This window comes from Mandrillus leucophaeus, unplaced genomic scaffold (genome assembly GCF_000951045.1).
Source record: "Mandrillus leucophaeus isolate KB7577 unplaced genomic scaffold, Mleu.le_1.0 Scaffold15, whole genome shotgun sequence".
In the NCBI taxonomy this organism is placed as follows: Eukaryota; Metazoa; Chordata; class Mammalia; order Primates; family Cercopithecidae; genus Mandrillus; species Mandrillus leucophaeus.
Genome location: NW_012101476.1, coordinates 5,753,334 through 5,759,313, shown reverse-complemented (window position 1 = coordinate 5,759,313; position 5,980 = coordinate 5,753,334). Strand labels below are relative to the sequence as shown.

Below are 5,980 nucleotides of genomic sequence, written 5' to 3'. Positions count from 1 at the left end.
TATTTAATTATTTTATTAAGCAACATCATCTTTATTTTTCATACCTTTATTTTAGAACAACAAAAATGCACAACATCCAATGCTGTTGTCAAAGCAGAGAGGGACTAGGGCTTGAGGCCCTTGTTTCTTGCATTAGACATAAGGACAGGAGGGAAAAACCACCAGACATCAGCAGAGGGAGCCAGGTGGGATGGGCCACTCAAGGCTGTGAAGGAAGCCATGGGGACGCTATACAGAGGGCACAAGGCTTCCAAGTATAAACTCCTAATCTACTTCCTTTATGTGAGACACATCCTCATCACACTCAAGAGGTGGGAACCTCATCAGGAATGGCAGCACTGGATTCCTCTGCTGCCACTTCGACTTCATTGAAACCTGGACCCAGCCTGATCTTGCAGTGGATGCCACTGGTGTGGGTCTGGGGATCCTTGAGAGAGAAACCAGAAGAGAGCAGTGTGGTTTCAAACAGCAGCACCACGAGGTCCTTGACAGCCTTGCTGTGCTTGTCTGTCTCAGCCTTCTAAAGCAGTGTCTCCACAATGGGGTGTTCGAGGTTGATCTCCAGGAGCTTTTTGGCCATCATGTAGCCCACCATAGAGCTGTCCCGAAGTGCCTGGGCTTTCATGATCCACCCCACGTTGGCTGTCCAGCTGTAGGTGCTGGTCACAATGTAGCAGTGTGAAGACACAAGCCTACTGGAGATAGCCACTTTGTAAATCTTCCTATCGAAGATTTATTTCATGAACTTGCAGAGGTTCTCAAACTTCGCTTTGCTTTCCTCCATTTTTTCTCCTCGTCATCCTCAGGTAGCTTCAGACTCTTCTTGGTAACAGAGACCAGGCTCTTCCCATCAAACTCCTTGAGCTGCTGCATGCAGTGGGCTTGGTCATGTGCACCTCCTCAAAGCCCTGCTTCCATCCTCGCTCCACAAAGCAGAGTTGGCAGCCTGCTCTCTGCTCTCATCAGTGATGTCATAGGTGGACCTCTGTGTCTCCTTCATGCGAGAGACATACTCTGATGGAAATTCCATCTAATCTCCAGACTGGAAGGCATGAAAACACAGCAGCTCAAACAGACATAGCTGGTTTGTGGAGTCCTCATGGGCTCTAAGCTTTAGGTATTTAGAGAATGCCTCACAGAATTTCTTCTAATTCTCCTGTCTTCTGCCAGCACAGAGAAGAGCTCAAGATACTTTTTCCTTTTTTCTTTTGTTCTTTTGTTTTGTTTTGTTTTGTTTTGTTTTTGAAGCAGAGTCTCTGTTGCCAAGGCCGGAATGCAGTGGCATGATCTCGGCTCACTGCAACCTCCACCTCCTGGGTTCAAGTGATTCTCCTGACTCTGCCTCCCAAGTAGCTGGGATTTCTGGCATGCACCACCATGCCTGGCTAATTTTTGTGTTTTTAGTTGAGATGGGGTTTCACCGTGTTGACCTGGCTGTTCTCGATCTCCTGGCCTCAAGTGATCCACCCGTCTTGGTCTGAGTTTACAGGAGTGAGCCACCATGCCTCACCTCAAGGCATTTCTTAACAATGTTTTTGCAAATGACTTTCAAGATTTTTCTGTGCTGGAGCACTTCTTGGGAGATGTTCCAGGGCAGAGCTTCAAAATCAATGACACTGCACATCAAGTTGAGGTACTTTGGTATCAACTCCTCACAGCTGTCCATGGTGAACTCACGATGGACACAGACCTTGACGTTGTTCTTTTTCTTCTTCTTATCAAAGAGGTCAAAGGGAGCTCCTGACAAGGGATGAATAGCAATGCCCCGGATTCCAATTGACCTTCTACAGAGAAGTGCTTGAATGCCAAGTGGACTTCCTAGTCATTAATGAGGCTTTTGTAGAATTTTCCTTACTCTTCCTGGCTGATGTCATCAGAGTTTCTGGTACAGATAGGCTTGGTCTCGTTTAGCTCTTCCTGATGGATATATTTCTCCTTGATCTCCATGGTTTTCTTTTTCTTATCCTTACTGCTGTCATCCTCCTCATCTGAACCCATATCTTCAATCTTGAGCTTTTCCTCATCATCTTTACCTTCCTCTTCTTTCTCTCCTTTCTCTTTCTCTGTCTCATTGTCACTGATTTTCTTCTTTCATTCATTCCTTCTCCAAATAAAGGGTGATGGACTAACATATGAACTGAGATTGCTTCTTCACTACTTATTTGACTTGCCTCTGTTCTAAGTACTGTCTGGTCTTTTTTAAGGTAGAGGATCACTTTGGTACTCCAGCCGATGGGCTCACTATGGTCAGCACGTACAGTGAAGGAATGCCTCGCAGAAGACTGACTCCAAGGCAGGCTGTTCATCATTGCTGTGCTTTGAGATCACAACCACTTTCTCTGCCACCAGGTAGGCAGAATAAAAGCCAACACCAAATCGCCCAGTCATGGATATGCATGCATCAGCCTGAAGAGCCTCCATAAATGCTTCAGTACCAGACTTAGCAATGGTTCCCAAATTATTTATTAAATCAGCCTTGGACATACCAATGCCTGTGCCCAGCAAGTCAGGATGTGTTCCTGAGGGTTGGGGATGATGTCAATGTTTAGCTCTTTACCACTGTCGAACTTGGAAGGCTCTCATAGTAAATCTTGTTCAAGGCATCAGATGCATTAGAAATCTTTTCCAAAGGAAAATCTCTTTGTTGGAATAGAAGGTATTGATGATGAGAGACAAGAGTTGGGCAATTTATGACTGAAAAGTGCAAATCTCTACCTCCTCCTCTTCATCAGGCATCATAAAAGGAAAAGGATTATAAGTACTGGAGAGCAAGGGCACTGCATGCCCAAGACGCATGAAGCACCAAGGCTGCACGAGGATGACTACCGGAACAACACATTTAAAATACTGAGAGAAAAAAAACAGCACCTTCGAATGTTAAACTCAGCCAACATATCTTTAAAAAATAAAGGCAAAATGAACACTTATTTTAGATGCCAACCATGAAAGAATCCACCAGCAGACCCACATGAGAAAAAATGTTCAAAGTATGCCTTTAGGCAGATAGGAAATGATGTAAGATGAAAAGATGGGTCTACACAAGAGTCAGTAGCAGAAATGGTAACTACATGGGCAATTATATGAGATAATGTCCTTATTTTAAGGCTCTTGGAAAGATAATAAGCCAGTAATGATCGAATGTGAGGTTTATGACATATGTATAGGTAAATATATAAATATATAGCATAAGATCAGGAGAGAAGAAAAAGAAGTATACAATTGTAATTTCCTATACTATACCAGAAGTGGTATAATATCTCTTGAAGGAATACGATAAGTTAAACATGAATACTAACAATCCTAAAGCATCACTAAAACCACAAGATAGAGCAAGCACTAATAAGTCACAAAGAAGATAAAATGGAATAATAAAGAGTATTGAATTACTTCAAAAGCATTTATAAAAAGAGAAAAAGGGAAAACAATCAAAAAAACAGACGGGAGAACTGGAAAACAAAATCTAGACGTGAAAGCTAGACTTATCAGCAATTACACTAGCTACAGTTTAAGCATCCCAATTAAAAGGCAGAGATAACCAAGTTGGATTAAAAAAAAAGTAAGATACTACTACATGCTGCTTGTAAGAAACATATCATGAATTTAAAAAATAGACCAAAAGGTGGCAAAATGGAAAAATATACCATGCTAATCCTGAAGAAAAGAGAGCTGGTATGGATGTGTTTTTATCTGACAAATAGATTTCAGAGCAATCAAAAAACTCAAATAAAGAAACCTGATAAATTTTTCTCATGAAAATAGATGCCATAATTTTAACCAAAATTTGGCCGGGCGCGGTGGCTCAAGCCTGTAATCCCAGCACTTTGGGAGGCCGAGATGGGTGGATCACGAGGTCAGGAGATCGAGACCATCCTGGCTAACACGGTGAAACCCTACCTATCTCTACTAAAAAATACAAAAAACTAGCCGGGCGAGGTGGCGGCGCCTGTAGTCCCAGCTACTCGGGAGGCTGAGGCAGGAGAATGGCGTGAACCCGGGAGGCGGAGCTTGCAGTGAGCCGAGATCCGGCCACTGCACTCCAAAAAAAAAAAAAAAATTTAACCAAAATTTGAGCAAACACAAACATCTTTTTGAAGAGTAATTAATCATGACCAAGTATTTTTACCCCAAATATGCAAAGTTGGTTTATCATTTGAAGACCAATGTATTTGTAATACGAACAACCTAATAAGGAAAAAAACATTATCATCTTGACAGGTGCAATGAAAACCAAAAGCATTTGATAAAATCCAATGTCCATTTGCATTAAAAATAAAGCTATCAGTCAATTAGGGAGAAAAATGAACTTCCTTAATCTGAGAATGCACATCTACAGAAAAATCTACATTACACTTAATTGGGGAATTTTCCATCATAGTAGGAAGGTTTTCCCCACTCTCATGTTATAAAAGAAATCATCCATGTTTAATTCCAGAACTTCTATGGTACTATTTTATATATTTAAGCTCATATTGTGGAATCTATATTAGAGTATACAATAAAATATCATTCTAATTTCATCTTTTTTTCTAAATAGCTATAAAGACATCATTTTTTTCTAAATAGCTATAAAGACATGCCATCATTTATTAAACAGTTCATCTTTTTCCCACTAATTTCACACGCCACCATAATTATACACTAAATTTCCATATGCACTTGGGTTTATCACTGTATTTTTCATTCTGTTACATTGGATTATCTGGCTATTTGTGTATCAGTACCACAATATTTCAATCATATGTTTATGTTTTTATAATTGGTGGTGCAATGTACACATTGCTCTTTGTTTTCAGTATTTTCCTCAATATTGCCTTTTGTTATTTATCTGTAAGAAACTTTAAAACTAATAAGTTGATATTTTGAGTAATATTTTAATTTCAGTAAAAAATGCCTATCACTAATTTGCATTTATGTCTGTGTGTGAATTGATTGTTTTCATTATTTGCTTAGTTAAAAGACATTGTGAATATCATATATCCTAGAGACATCCATTATAAAATGAAAGAAAAAAAGTTACTTATGATTTAATACATCATCACTATACATGTGGGTCAATTTGAATCAAACTATTTAGATGAAAATTCAGGTACTTGTCTTTGAAATTTGATGACACAGATTCTTTCAGATCTGAAGAGGCTTATCTGTTTTAAATAACCAAAATCACTTTTCCACTGAGAGGAACCAGTGTTTAACGAAATACAAGTCTATAGAGTTGTGCAAATTCTGGTTGATATCTATTTATATATATATATATCATATATAATATATATACACACACATATATATATATAATTACTCTCACTTTATTATTTCATAAAATATTTCTGAAATATTTCTGGTTTGGGATTATTTCACAGGAAAATCATGAATAAATTGTTATGTTTATTGTTGCATTTAATTCCATATTATTCTGGAAAATATCAAATGAATGATTTTATTCCTTAACAAAGAGTGTTGATTGGACAGGAGTTCTGGGTCATTAACCCCATGATAAGTTTGTATTATTCCCAGAAGTATTCTCAGTCTGAGTTTAAACTTCAGAATCACTCTTTAACATCAAGGAACACATTACTTTGTTCTAAATAATAACATTTTCTTTAAAAATATAATGGCTTTAAAATACTAAAAATAGTAAGATAATTGCTTCTTCCTATTTTATGTTACTTCTTAAAGCTTACGATAAATATTATCAAGGTTTAGCTGGACAATTGCAAGACTACACAATGTTTTTTTGTTGCTCTCTAATTGTTAGCAACAGAGGTAAATCAAAATACTGATTACAATGACCAGATTTTAATGAGCAATTGTCTATTAAGAGTTCCCCTCCACTGTCTAAAGACAGACAGAAACTTCACATAACATGATGTGCAGTGAATATTTATTTTAAAAATATAATGGAAACTTAATTAAATCTACTTCTACCATAGTAAATTTATATTAGTTGTATTCTGTCTCAAGACCATTTAATAATTCCTTTCTA

General features: G+C 38.0%; 1 pseudogene; it reads right to left on the bottom strand.

Moving 5' to 3' along the window:
• Positions 1–264: 264 nt before the first annotated feature.
• Positions 265–2,736, bottom strand: LOC105535708 (annotated as a pseudogene).
• Positions 2,737–5,980: the final 3,244 nt, after the last annotated feature.